The sequence below is a fragment of the Apus apus genome, chromosome 3, assembly GCF_020740795.1.
Source record: "Apus apus isolate bApuApu2 chromosome 3, bApuApu2.pri.cur, whole genome shotgun sequence".
Classification (NCBI taxonomy): domain Eukaryota; kingdom Metazoa; phylum Chordata; class Aves; order Apodiformes; family Apodidae; genus Apus; species Apus apus.
Genome location: NC_067284.1, coordinates 16,351,609 through 16,367,402, shown reverse-complemented (window position 1 = coordinate 16,367,402; position 15,794 = coordinate 16,351,609).

The following is a 15,794-nucleotide window of genomic DNA, read 5'->3' as shown; positions in this document are numbered from 1 at the left end:
CAACAAAAAATCCCTGAGATTTTCTCTATGTTGGAAATGTCAGTAGACTCTAGGGACATTTTCTCATACTTTATAAGCCTCCCTGTTACTTTTAAATCATTGTTGTAATGTTTCTCCACACAATTTCTCTTTCCTTATAAAAATCTATTTGAAAATTTTTCTCCTGCCTTTGAACATTGTCTCTGTGTCTTTCTCTTACAAAATGGATAATCAGGAATAATCTTTGTTGTCTTTTCAGCAGTTCCTGAAACACGAGTGATAGCTTATTTGTAGAACAGTTATAGGCTGGTTTAAGTCTGTTTACATAACACTAATATAACCACCTTACTTCTGGATTTGGAGAGATTGTTTGAATCTGCCTGCACTGATCCAAGTTGTGCACTTTTTAAAAACTCTGAAATTATTGTAAAAAAACTCTGAAATTATTGTAAGTCTTTCAAGTACAGAGCTCTAGGCACAGCCAGTAGAACTGGTGTGAAAGTGCATATATGCTCTGGCTCAGAGTGATCAGTTTGTCTACATGGTTGATTGTTAAAATACAAGAATGAATGTAAAAAAAAAAAAAAATTACTGAATATATTATTAATACTTTTCTGCTGAGAAGGGTTAAATTGATGGCAACAATTATGTACTCCTACTACTTCAAATTTTAAAAAGTTTAGGTCTACGCACAGGTAAATATGTTCAGCTTCTTTGACATTAAAGGAGTCATACCCTCTGAGGTCACACCTCAGCCTCCTCTTCTCCAAGCTGAATAATTCAAGTGACCTCAGCCACTCCTCATAAGTCATCTCTTCCAGACCCTTCACTATCCTTGTGTCTCTTCTAGGTTTACAGCCTTGTGCTTTTGGATAGCATGCAAATTATTTTCAAGCACATAGAGACACACCTTAGCTGTGATAAGATAGATAAGCTGTGAAGATCAGTGAAAGGCTGTAGAACTGAGATGTATTGTCCAGTATTTTTTCAGGAATATGGAGAGTGTTTTCTGAATGCTGGCTCACACCCTTCAATATTTACTTTAAATAACTTGCTGCTCTTCAGACTAAGATTAAAAATGTGAGGAATAGTCTTTTCTCATAGGAATTTGCAAGAAGAAATGCAATAGGCAGAGGTCAGATGAATCTAAAGGAGTGGCTTGCTAAAACTAATGCCAAAATCAACCCAGCTCTGCAGCATTCTTATTGCTTGTAAGCTCTTAAGCTTCATTTAAGTCTTTTAATTCACTCATCAGGCGCTAATGTTTTATTTTTCACAGGGTTCTGGTCTCCCTGCAATGCTAAAAAATATGAGCAATAGTACAAACATTAGAAAGAAGTATTCAGCATGACCCAGCATTTAAAAATACCAGCTATCTTTCCTACCCTTCTTTTTCACTGGATTTATCTTACTGATTGTTTGACTTACTGTTTTAATAATTTTGTCTACCATTTATGTTAATTTTTGAGTCCTGACAATGTACTTAATCTTGCATAGGAATGCAATTTTGACTCATGGACAGTACGAAAGTCATAATATACCGTCAAAGTGTCAAATAATGAAGCCTTTCCCCTTTAGGGAAAAAAATATTCACTGGATTTTTAATTTGAATATTCTTGCACCAAAATTACTTTTAGTTTGAGCCTGACTTTTCAGGCAGTTCTTAGGGCACTGAGTCATTAATCCCAAGCCATTCTCTCACAATGCTAGGATATTAAACTCTGAAAAGTAACTGCAGAACCTATGTAGTAATTCTGCTCTTCTAAGGATCTATATTATCCAATTTTTTTTTGTCACTGCAGAGTTCTTTGTTATGTATATGGAGGTTGAACAGCATTTAAATAAACACTGAGTTTATTCTTATACATTTCAAAGTAAAAAAAAAATAATAATTAGAATATGAAATACAAATTTTGTGATGTTCTCCCACATGCAAAAGTGAAAACTAGTTTGAAGAATGAAAAGTACACCTTTTTGTAGTATTTTCAGAAAGGAGATATGATAACTTGTCTCTAATACAGAATTAATTTGATAATTTATTTTAAAGATGTCAAATTCAAGTATGCAAAGAGCCCTTTTACTTTGGTTTGGATGCAAGTGGGAAGTCAAATCTAAGTATATATTTTAAAATGCAAACGATCATCTGTTCATGTTCAAAGTTATTGAGAGTGCAGAGAACTTGCCTGATTTATTGCATCCTCCAGCATGAAATGAACTACTACTGAATGAGAAGAGTCACTGCTTCTGGGTGGTTATCAGCTTTCACTAAGCTGTGCCTTTATTATCAGAGTAGAGTGGCCCAGTAAAAACTGTTAACCTCTGAGAGGGGTTTGGCTTCTGCCCTCTCAGTATCCTCCTGTCACATAGCTGAAGACACCCATAACATCTCCCCTCAGCCTTCCCTTCTAATGCTGTGCTAACCTGTTTCTCTCAGCCATCTTTTATACATCTTGCTCTTCAGCCCCCGACCATCCTCCTGGCTCTCATTGCACTTGCTCCAGGGTGTTCATCTTTTTCATGTACTCTGGGAGCCCAGTGTGCTGCGTGTGGTCACACAAGTAATGAACACAATCAGAACTTTGATGTCCTGACAGAGGAAGGACATGGAACCGTTGAAGTGAGCCCAGAGGAGAGCCACAAAGGTGATCAGAGGGCTGGAGCACTGCCACTAGGAAGATGGGCTGACAGAGTTGGGGTGGTTCAACATGGAGAAGAGAAGGCTCAAGGGAGACCTTACAGCTGCCTTCATGTACCTGAAAGTGCATACAGGAAAGCAGGGGAGGGGCTTTTTACAAGGGAATATAGTGAAAGGATGAGAGGGAATAGTTTTAAACTGGAAAAGGGGATATTTAAGATAGACATTAGGACGAAATTCTTTAGTGTGAGAGTGGTGAGACAGTGCAACAGGTTGTCCAGGAAAGTTATGGATGCCACATCACTGGAAGTGTTCAAGGTCAGGTTGGATGGGGCTCTGAGCAACCTGGTCTAGTGGGAGGTGGAAATGAGTCCAAGGGAAAAGGTCCCTTCCAACCCAAATAATTCTATAATTCTATGACTTAGTGGCAGATGGAGCTTACCTCTGCCTGTACAAGTAAGTATTTCAGCCTAGAGGTGAACATTTCCATTTCAAGAGCCTAGAGGTGTCATTCCATGAAGATGAAATACTTAATCGACATTCAATCTAGGTCAATAACTACATCAATCCCTACACGTTTTGGAAAATATTCCTAACTCTAATAATTATTCTTCCCTTCCCTTTTGCTTGCATTAAAAAAAAAACACCAAGTCACCATCTGGTGAAAGGCCTTTTCTGAAGTCAGTATCATCATCAGTTATGATGGCAATATATTCCCTGCTTTGCTATGGCCAAGACCTAACCACTGCCTAAGGGAGACAAAGAAATCTGTGAAAATATCTGCAAAACCAGTTTAATTTTGTTTTCTAGATTGAGACTGTTTTGTTTAGTAATGGTGGTTGTATTTTTATAGAAACATTAATTTCATGGCTACCTCTTCATAGACTAAGCTTTAGATTTTATTTCATACTAGTTTAGCACTATTGACTGCCATTACCCAAGACTAGCTCCTACTTCTCTCAGTAATACTGAATTTGTAATTTTATGCCTTTTGATCCAGCCTTTCTGGAGCCATATTTGCAAAGCCATCAGAGAAACTATTTGCAGAGGAGTTATTTCTTACATATAACTCCATCAGAAAGAAGTGAGATAGGCTTTGTCTAACAAATTTGTCAGTTCCAGGGCAATATTACAGTTTCTATTTTTCATTAGTATTCATGTTTTTTTACTTGGTAATAATTATCCTGCATTAGATGTGAAGAAATGACTTTCAGATGGTTAAAAAATGACACAACTATAAAATATATTTGATTTGTGTATGATCATGGATGTATTAGAAAGAATTCATATTGAAATTCTATGTAGTAAGATGACTGAAGCCACACTTCATGCTCTCAGGCACATGGTGTGATCCTAGGGGTGCCCTACAGAGGGAGAGGAGTTGGAATTGATGATCCTGATGGGTCCGTTCCAACTCAGCATTTTCTACAATTCTATTTATTCAGGCATTTGCAAAATCATGGAAACTTACTGAAAAAGAGAAATACATGTGTTGATCCCAGTCACTTAATTACACCCTGGGAACTGACAGAATCCCACTGTTATCCTTTCAAGATGGTAAAAGCATAGCTGTATTTCTCTACAGTTTTTTTGTATCCAAAGATATTAAAAACATATTAAGAGGGGAGGAGGTTCTCAGTGAATTGTTAAACTGGCATTGTGTCCTACTTTTATTTTCAAGTCCTTACCTTGAGAACAACTTATAAATTGTGAATTCTAGATAAAAATGATCAATCTACAGGGTTTCCTGCATTTCATGTATAAACTGCTCTGTGTCAGGGTTCATGGTACAATCAGTGACGTTATTATCTGCTTGATATGAATGCACTCTGGACTTAAATGGACCTGCATGAAAATAATGAGTTCAATATAGAATTTTATACAATACTGTTTGAGAGCACTCTTCTGAATGTTTAACATTTTTCAAGAAAAAACAGATACCACTCTCATCTCATAAAATATCAGACACCTTTTACTTTGTTTAGATCAGTAGCTTGCAATGGAAGCTTTGTTAAATTTGTTCATCAGTTAAGCTATTATTTAATATACGTGGTACAGATATTAACAGCTATTATACATATTTTTATTGAAGGTCAAATGTTTAACATTCTCCTTAGGATTTTAAAACCATGTTTTGGTGAATTGTATGCATTAAAAGAAGTATTTTCACTTCAAGAAAACAAACAAACAAACAAACAAAAAAAACCAAACAAGCAACCTGACAGAAAAAGTGATTAACTTTTTTGTTGTGTTCCACTTGTGTTTATTGGATAAGTGCATATTTGAATGAGAAATCTTTCCTTTTAGACGCAACATAACTTCCCCTTTTGCCTTTGAAAGGCAAATTCTTCTGCTTATGGTATGTCTAGTACTATAATAGATTAATTTCTCAGATAAACTTGGATTGACTAGAGGCATTGCAGGATTAATTAGAAATAGATGCTTTCTAAAAAATAAACAAACACAAACACTTTATTCTAAAATTAATAGTGAAAACAAGACCACTAAAATTCATAAATATGATTCTGTAACTTGGAGGTAGGGAGATAACTGAATTTCAGTGCCTATCATTTCAGTATACAATTAACTTCTCTGCCTATGGCTCAGTTGTGGTAAAGGTTAGAATTATGATAATTGTTACTAAGTTGGTTGAAACCACACTTTTGCCATCTTGGCTTGTTGTAACATGCTGTACTCCATCTGCATGTGCTGAATGAAGCTATGCTCAACCCAGACAAAGAAGAAAAGGAACCATGAAGGATAACAAAATGGTCAGAGGTACAGGGTTGTTGCTACATGAGACTGTATTAAACATTATGATCTCACAGCTTATAAAAATAATACCTGGGAATACTTTATTTCAGATAAGTAGGAAGGGATATCCAGTGAAACCATAAGACATCATTTTCAAAACAAGAGCTGTTGATCTTCTGTCTAACTACAACTTCTGACTGAAGAAGTCTCCCAGTACGTTCTTTTCAGGAAGCTGAGGAATCCACTGAGGAAAGGATCAATCTTTCATCACCTTGTTTCTTGTACACTTTCCCTGAGCATGGTCACCAGCCTACAGGCAGACAAACTATGTTGGGCTAAGCAGCCTTTTACTTAATTCTGTGTTCAAATATGTGTGTTTTTTACCTAACCAGCAACCCATGTGGCTCTATTGGATGGCAAGATCTCTTTAGCATACATCTATCCATACAGCTCTTTCTTTCAAAGACTTCATTGGTTTAAACACAAATGAAGTGTGAAATGAAATATTGTTAGAAAGGCATAACCTCTATAAATAGTTATAATACAGAATAGTAACATTGTACTCTCCAGAAGTGAGAATTTTAGCTGAGAACTTCAGAAAATACCTGCTGAATATTTTTAACATGTTCCTGTTTTCTTCTTTTTCTAATCTACCCACCAACAGTAGCACAGTATTACCCTTTAATTATAGTTTAGTCTAGTTTTCCTTTGCCTTGGAGCTAAAAATCTGCAATAACAAAGAGAAAAAGAATTTGGAAGAAATATATGAAACTTGGTGGTTATATAAAAGGTGTCAGTGAAAAACATTACAGGTTTTTTTTTTTTTTTCTACTGAGAGAAATCCTAATTATATCAGAAAGTACAATTTTTAGAAAGCTGTTGGCATTTGACTTCCACTCTTAATTATTTTGCACAACAATAGGCAGAGATACGGCAGGTCTTCTTTTCTGTAATGCTTCTGAAAGATGTTTCTGACTGTACAGTTTTTCTTTTTTAGGTCCTGTTCTCCTGTTCTGACCTAGGTTAGGAAGCATGAAGCAGTGTCAAAAGGCAGTTACTTTATGTGTATTATTTGCATTTATATACTAAAACGTACAAAATACACATATACGTGTATTATGTATGTTTCTTTTTCCTTTCTCAAGGAAGTTTTTGTGGTCTGCTAAAAAATCTTAGTAAAGCAACTGAAACCTTTCTTGAATGAAGTAAGTCTCTTTCCTGTAACATGCCATGGTGGGCCATTCCTGGGGCATCTATTAATAGCCTGCAGAAAGAATTCAGCAACAATTATAAGAACTCCACAAGTTTCACCAGGTTCCCCACCTAGATATTAATGGCATTCAATGTTTCCTTTTACTAGGATGTAAACTGAGCAGGGGCACAAATCTACTAGCTTTATATTGGCTTAATAAGAGATGCTGTTTTGAGGGTTAATTGCATCTTTAAAAAATGTCAACATCTCTCTTGACAGAAAGGTCAGCAGGTACTATGTCATTACAGATATTTGCAAGGACCTGGATACTTTCATAAAATTCCATTTAATTACACAGAATTATAAAATAGTAAAAATTAGACCATGGAATTTCAAAGTGCATATGTACTTGCAGCTGTCATAAGAAGAATACATATTTCTTTCAAGTTGTTGTTGGTTGGTTGTTTTGTTGGGTTTTTTGCCTCATTTCTCTAGTATCTGGTTGTTCTTCAGCTAATGACTGTATGGGCCTTTGAGCAACCTGATCTAGTGGGAGGTGTCCCTGCCTATACAGGGGAGTTGGAACTAGATGATCTTTAAGGTCCCTTCCAACCTGAACTATTCTATGATTCTGTTATCAGCTTTGAAATTAAAACCAGTCCTGCTGTTTTGTTTATAAGGTACTGAGGAAGAAAAAGAGCTATGCATAAAATCCATTCAGCTTGTTGAAGTTACTCTTAAATATTGCAGTGCCTAGGAATTAGATTTTGAGCCCGGCAGCATCAACAAATGGCTAGATTTCCTATTTAAGTAATAAAGAAAGTGAGGCTATTTTAGGGTAATTTCAAAAAGCCACACATTGAATAGATGAATGCAAATACTGATAAATACATGATTTTGAGTTCCTTCTTTCTGAACCTCATGGCTAATCTTTAAAACTTAAGTATGTAGGAACACTGGTTGACAGTCACTGCCACCACTGTGCTCCTTGAATGGAAATTATCTCTATGCTCTGTCAGTGTTTTCTAGCAGCATAGATGCTTAGACTTCTTCAGAGAACTGGAAATGAGACTTTGTACTCCCTTTTCTTGAGGAGGATCTAGAATCTGCATGAGGACTTTGAGCCATGATTTTCTTATGCAAAATATGTCCAGTCCATATTCAATAGTGTTCTGTTTTTTATTATTATTATTATTATTATTATTATTATTATTATTATTATTATTATTTTGTTTTGTCATTTGTTTGTTTGTTGTTTTGTTGTTTTTTTTAATTATGTCATCTGCTGCTGATTTAGGTTGTGCTGAAAAATGTCAGCATTTTTATTTGTATTATGAATGTTCATAACATGCTCAATACATCAAAATAATCTACTTTATCTATAGATTGTGTGATTATTTAGACAATAATGATCATGTGAGCAAGACAGGAGCTCCTGTCTCAACTTCTGGCATTAGAGTCCTGTAAGTGTAGCTGCTGTGCTGCTGTTCACATAGGTAGCCAAGAGGATCACTTCGAAATTAGTAAATTGGGGAATTCACCACCAATGTTAAAAATTACAAGGAAGATACCTCTATGAGTGCTGGGCTCTTTAGAGACCTTATCTATCTCTTGCCTTTTTCTGTTAATAGATCCTATTTGCTCTGTCCTCTGAAAGAGGAAACAAGACCATTTTCCAGGGGAACCACTTCAGATACCAGTCTCTTGTATCCTGGGACACCTTGTGTTTACTGTCACTTAGATGGTGATAACACAGTAAAGGAAGGAAGGAAACGTGCTGTCCATCTTCGCTAACCAGCAAATTCCAAATGAGTGTTTCCGGTGACAGCAGAGCTGGTAATTCTTGAAAAGTGCCAAGAGAATTGGGTTCATTGTATTTCATTCAAAGATGTCACAGCTATAATTTATCATGGACTAGAATAATTTCTAGAAGCAACTTCCATTCATGAGGACAGTGTAGGAAAAAGAAATTTCTGCATGATAGTTACTTAGATATCATTGGCAAAGCTTTTAAGTGCAATTTTGAAGGCTTTCAATTAATGAAGTTACACACCGTATCTTTTAGAACTTTAAAGAAAAGCAGAAAATAAAACTATCACCAGTTTCTAGAAATTTTTCCCAGCTGTGAAAGTTCCTTTAAATATTAAAACTATTTAAGCTATATTCTATGACTATGAGGGTATACAGAGAACTATTTGTATCACTATGGAGAAAGTGAAGATTTTTGCACAATGTGTTCTTTTCTTGTTTCTGGGAAACATTGGCTGTTTCTCTCAGTGTCTGATTAAGCAGAGGGACAGAGGGAAATAATGTCCAATGAACAAAAGAATTACATCTTTCATATAGCAGTGTTTGAGGTTTAAACATATACTTGACCTATTTGTCTAGGTATTTTTATCATGTCACACTAGCAGAAGTTAAGCAACTGCGATATGTACAGCTAAGGAGAAGCACCAAGGAATGACAAAGAGTAAAACGCAGAGACATAGAGGGGAGGACTGAAGGATCAGAGGTTAGACAGTGGGAGTTGTTGTATATAAGATTTACTTCTGGAATTATTTGAGATGCAAAGGAACAAAGAGCCAGAACTTCTTATTATCTAGCAATCTCACTCTTCAGATAGAACATCTCCGAGGAGCACAAATTTCAACAGTGCTTCCACCCACTTTTTATATCACTCATTAATCACTGGTCTATTAGAAAGGGTAATCTTCTAGTCCTGGTGCATTAAATCTCTTCCTTCAGCAAGTTCCTAATAAGAAAATATGCCTTTAGTGAGTCCACAAGGCTGAGATTTTCTGTCCCCTGTTCCAGTTAACCTCTTGAAATAATAGGGAAGAGATGCTAGCTGGTTTAAGTCAGTTTTATTATGTGTGTACAATTTCTTTGCCCGTGATGCTGCTGACAATACTAAGGGCTTACTGTTAAAAATCCAGTCCCTGCTTTTACATATCCTACAAAGAATGCCACTGAGTTCTAACTGGACATATAAACTGTGATTTCAGAATAAAATTCTGGCAAAGTTTTCTACAGATGAGGAAGAAAATCAATCTGCATGTTTTTGATTCAGAGACAAGCAGTCATCTGGGATCTGATTCATTACTTGCTGAATGATGCCACTGTGTTTAGTACAATATTAACAGAGAGGGTTCTTCAATATTGTGCAGACTATTTCAATATCTTCCATTAATATTCATCCTGTTAAACATGATCACCCACACCCACTGCAGAATCATGAAAAACTACATCCTTAGATCTAAATAGGTAGATCCATACCACACCATAAATAATATGGTTTTGCAAAAAAAAAACAACAAAACAAAACCAAAACCAAGCAAATTCTTTTTGGTCTTTGTGACCTGGTCTTACAAGCTAATAATGCAGGTATGTACCTTGGTGTGTATACATCTTGAGAAACCAGTAAGTGTGTTGCAAAGAACTGCTTTGATTTCCATAGGTAAGGTTGAGTGGAATCTGGCAGTCTGAGCAGACGTAAATTACTTTATTGCTTATTCACCTCAAAATTACAGCACCTGCCTTTTCTGGGTGCAGGAACAATTACCTAGGGTATTACACAAAACATGATTATGATTTAAAACCAATGATCTTTCAGAAATGTACCTCTTTGTGTCAGTTCATTTTCTGTTCTGACTAAATTCAGTAGTAACCACCATACAACGGGAGAGTCTAACTAAAACTCGCTTCACTCCTTTATACCTGCTATACTGAATTGTTTTCTCCACTTTAAGGCCTTTATTCACTACCATTTTGCGTAACTGAAATAAAATCCTTATACAAAGACTGACAAATATTGTTTTCCTACAGAAAATGTCACAAAGACCTGCCTTCCTTCCTATGTGAGCCTTGATCCATGTTTTTCCTTGAAGGCTTTTTGCAGTGGAAGTCCTGGGACACTGTGTGGAACACCACTGCCAGCTCCACAGTCACTTCACTCCTTTTCTCATTGCTCAACAATCTTTTGTGCTTTTATCTCCACCCCTGCTTTGCTTTTCTCTCTTTTTCTTCCCTCTTTGTTCTTTCATTTCATTGATCCACAATCTAGCAAAATCCCACACAGAGAAACAGTCCTACCAACATCTATCATCCCCATCCCAGAGAAAGCACCAAAGCAGGATTGTTTCCCTTGTAAGTTAATGTGCTTTTTGTAAGGATCAACTACTTACGATTCATCTATTCTGTTCTGTGAAATGGCCTCCAGAACAGGATCCCATATTAATGTAAGTCTTGCAATATGTGTAAAAAAGGAAACAGAATCTTGTGTTACATTGATGAGATACTTGTTTAGACTTGCTCTTGGTTGCATAATTATTATGTAAGGTAAATAAATAATTTATGAATTAAACTTGTATGCATATTTTTAATGTATGTAATTATTAATTTTTTTCATGTGTTATTTCCTCATTTCCAATGAAACTATTATAATTAATTCTGTTTTAAGAGCAAATGAGTGTAAAATTGCAAATGTCTTTGAAGGAACAGACTTCATTTAGTCAGGACGTGGTAATTGAAATAATTGAACCTCACATTGTAGTTAAATTTCCCTCCTGTTTCTTTCTTTAACAGCCACAAAAGAATAATTTAATGTAATTTAAATTTTGAGATTATATTAATTCCATGACAATGTACCTGAGACAAAGAAAAAAGAAGGAAGACTGCTGGAAATGGGGCCTCCGTATTCTTCCACATACAAGAACTTCTAACAGAACAAATCTTTCTGACAGGACTTTTCTCTCAAGGCTGCGTAGTGTAAGTAGCTGACAGGCCTCAGGACAGACTTTTCCAAACATTTCAAAATGCTTATGTCTCTGTGAGGCCCTTTCCTTGGGATGGAAGGGACACAGCTGCCCTGAGACCCAAATGTCTTTCCTGTGAATGGCCCCTCACAAAGCTGAGCAGACAGGCCTGGCTGTGGGGAGGATGTACTGCCCAAGCTATGTACCTCTCCTGTCCTTGTCCTATCCCTCATGTGCCTGCTCTGCTCTCCAGGCCACCACCTGGGCAGGCTAGATGGCTATTTCCCTTTGTCTCTGACAGCAAAACCAGCTGAGAAAGCTTTGATCTTGCTGTTAGTTCTTCTTCAGTACCATTCTTGTGCCATGAGCCACAGTCCCCATTGCTTTGCCAGTGCAGCTGTGCTGTAATGGTCTGGGCTAAAGAGGTCTTCTAAAAAAGAAAGTTTTCCTTCCCCTTCATATCATACAGTGAATGCCACAAACACTCACTGATATGGCTTGAAGCACTCCAGCAGCACTCTCTGCTGACTGGAAATAGTTTTTCGGTGGTTCAGGGTCCTGCTGAGGGCTTATAGCATGTGAGTGACCTCTCCCGCAGACAGCACAGAAGACATAAGCAATTTAGGAGCCCTAATGATTGTACAATCATTGTAGACCTATACCTGAAAGCACACGGCTGAAGCCTGAGAAGGAGGGCTGTGGTGCGGAGGAGTGGAGGTCAGCTGTGGGTCAGCCAAAAGGCTTAAGAGAAGATGGGTTTTGGAACGAGGTAGGGGTTAATGGAGGTTACAGCAAAATGGAATGAAAAGTGGAGCCATGGGATATCCCCTTGGGGTAGGGCTGAGATTCTGCAGACTAACAAGAATTATTAACACTTTTGTGCATATAAATAAGTTCCCAGGTATCATCCTCTACCTGGACAGTAGTGTTATCCACACATCTTCTTTTTCCTTTATTGTGTGAGGTGTCCATGGCTTTCTGACTGTCTTGGGGTAACCTGACAGAATTTCACTTAAACGAAGTATGTGCAATAGATATTTATAATGCATCATGTTGTATAACTGTTTTCTTGTCTAGTTCATATAGCAGAGAGCTCATGTAATAGATTTAAGATGCTGACATTTTCTCCTCCCCGAGAAGGATGAGTTACTTAAAAGTTATTAAAGTTTCAATGTGAAACAAGACATGGTGTCTTACAAAGAAAATTACCCCATTGATTTTGTGTAGCTTTTTGATTGAAAGATTGTTCCAAAGGCGAAAGAAAACATTTTTAAATAAAAGGAGAAGACTGAAAAGAGAAAGAATATTTCTGCTGATTGTTACAGCTTGGCTTTTAGCCACTTATCAGTTACGTCTTTTTAAGAGGGAAAAAACAGAAAAGACATTGGAAAGTTTCATGGGTAAATATTAAAAAGCCTCAAAACAATCTTTCTTGACTGTAGTTGTCTGTCATTTTCATGTGTTGGTTTTAGTAACGTGTAACAATTCTAATTAGAAATGATAAAAAAATCCAGCCCTTTCTATTGTAATCCTGGAAAGCACAGGAATTATGTGAGATCCAGAAGAGTTGTATTTGGGTATTCAAATGTGGATGTAGTGGGACTTATCTCACCACTGTTTTTGATTATCCCCTTCTGTGGAATGCGCACAATTCTGCATTCCTCTCCATGTTCATTTGCTCATTTCCTCTCTGGTTTCCTCTCTCTCCATTTCAGCTGGAGAGTCAAAAAGTAACTAGTCTGCCAATAAAGTGGTAAATGCATGTAGAAGTTCTATCTTTAAAAACTAACTTTATTTTTAGAGTTTATAGTAGATGACCAGCATTGCAGGCTAATACAGATTGGATGGATACGACTTCAACAACACCTGTGGAATACAAAACTTGTTAAGATAAAATTATTTATTCACAGAATCACAGAATAGTCATGGTTGGAAAGGACCTCTGAAATCACCAAGTCCAACAGAAAACAACAAAAACAACAAAACAACACACAAACACTGAAAAAACCTAAAAAATACCACAAGAAACCTGCAACACACCACCTACAATCTTGGCCACTATAGCACACCCTGAAGTTCCTCATCTACATGTTACTTGAATATGTCCAAGGATGGTGACTCCACCACCACCCTGAGCAGGCCTTTCCACTGCCTGACCACTCTTTCGGTATAGAAATTCTTCCTAATGTCCACTCTAAACCTCCCTTGGCACAATTTCAGACCATTTCCTCTGGTTCTGTCATTATTCACTGTGGAGAAGAGACCAACACTCTGAGGAGAAGGTTCTTGGAGTCTTGGTAGACAAGCTAACAATGAGCCAGCCTTGTGCCCTTGTGGCCAAGAAGGCAGTGATATCTTGGAATGTATTAGGAAGTGTGTGGCCAGTAGGTCAAGGGAGTTCATCCTCCCCCTCTATTCTGCCAGTAGGTCAAGGGAGTTCATCCTCCCCCTCTATTCTGCCCTAGTGGAGCCACATCTGGAATACTGTGTTCAACTGTGGGCTCCCCAGTTCAAGAGAGACAACTGTTGGAGAGAGTCCATCAGAGGGCAACAAAGATGACTGGGGGATTGGAGCATCTCCCTTATGAGGAAAGGCTGAGAGAGCTGGGACTCTAGCCTGGAGCAGAGAAGGCTGAGGGGAGACCTTATTAATGCCTATAAGTATCTAAAAGGCGGGTGCAGGGAGGATGGAGCCAGACTCTTTTCTGTAGTTCCCAGTGAGAGGACGAAGGGCAACGGGCACAAACTGGAACATGAGAAGTTCCATTTAAATATGAAAAAAAAATTATTTACAGTGAGGGTGACAGAGCCCTGGAACAGGCTGCCCAGGGAGGTTGTGGAGTCTCCTTCTCTGGAGATATTCAAGACCTGCCTGGATGCAATCTTGAGTAATGTGCTCTAGGGGATCCTGCTTTAGCAGGGGGGTTGGACTAGATGATCTCTGGAGGTCCCTTCCAACACTAATGATTTTGTGATTCTGTGATTATTGGACTAAATTCTTTTGAATCTTCTGGTCCTGTTACAACATAAAAATGAAAAATCTTTCAGCCATTTGTAGCAGACACAGAAATGTGTCAAAGAAAAAATACCTGGCCTGTAATCTGGATGAAGCATTGATTTCCTTTTAATGGACTGACCTTAGTTCACTGAATCAGGAAGGCGGAAACATTGATCACAGAGCAAAAGAATGAATCTTGTATCTTTTTGCATACTTGTTGAATGCAATTTTTAAATGTTACAGGTTTTGCTATAGGATTTAAAAAAAAATTAATTCTGTGGAAAAGTAGAAGGGAGGAATATCTCAACTCATAAGATGTGTTTTCTTTGTTAAAGTCTGTAAGGATATGCCTCCAAGAGGCTCTGCACAGAAATAATGGTCTGCTTGAAATTTCATGTTTGAAAATTCAGTACAGAAATTATGCTCATTAAATAAAAAAAAGTTTCTTCACCCACACTGGATAAATAAGCAGAGAATCTCCCTTGTTCACCAGAAGAATTAGTTCATATGGCTCATTTGGATAAGTATTGCTTGGGCTGCAGGCATTATAACTCCAACAATACATATGTTTACATCACAGTTTCCTCTTAAAATTTTGGAATTCAGTTATAATAGGGACTTCTGGGAATCTAGAAACTGAAAGCCTCTAGCTACCCTGCAAGAGTTTGTAAATTCCTCATGTCACACAATCCACCTAGATTCTCTTCATGTAGCCCTGAATGACCTTAACAAAAGGCTAAGTAGCTCTTCCTGCAGCATATCTGGAGAGTTCAGTTGAGACAGTAGTGAATTTACAGGCTACCTAGCTTATTGAACCAAGGTAACAGTTCCTGGCAATTCTTTACAATGTTTATGAGCACCATCTCTAATTTACCTGCTCAGACCTCAAGCTGTGTACTATTCTTCCTTTTCCTTGTAGGCAAATATAAAACTTTATGAAAGCACTTGTAATTTAGCTTTAAAGCTAAGTAATTGTTACAGGGTCCTGATTTAGCTCTTCCTTACTTCCCCTTATAATATTGACTTCATTAGGGTCAGTCTTGGCTTGTGTTATAGCTTTAGAAACCTCATTGTCAAAGGGTGTCCACATGAGGGACACCTGGTCCGGTCCAGGAGTGCTCTTTTGAAGTGAGTTGGAGAGACTGGACAGGAACTAGCTCCTTTCTGATTAAATTAATTCAGAATGTGTGTTCCAGGAACACACCTACTCCAACAGCTAACTGACTGCCCATGGGACCACAGGAGGGCTAATTTGTAGTAAAAGACCCCAAATGTGTATTTGTCTATTGTTGCCAACTGTAAGTCCTTGCCAAAGCAGGTCCTCAATACTAATTGTTTCACTTATAAATCTGCTTCTGTTGGCAGCTATACCTCTTGATAATGGAAATGTAGCCTTAACTCTCCTCTGATCTTTTAATTTCTGTGGTATCTTTGCATGACTTGTAGTAACTGAAATGGCTAGAGGCAAAATACTCAGTTTGA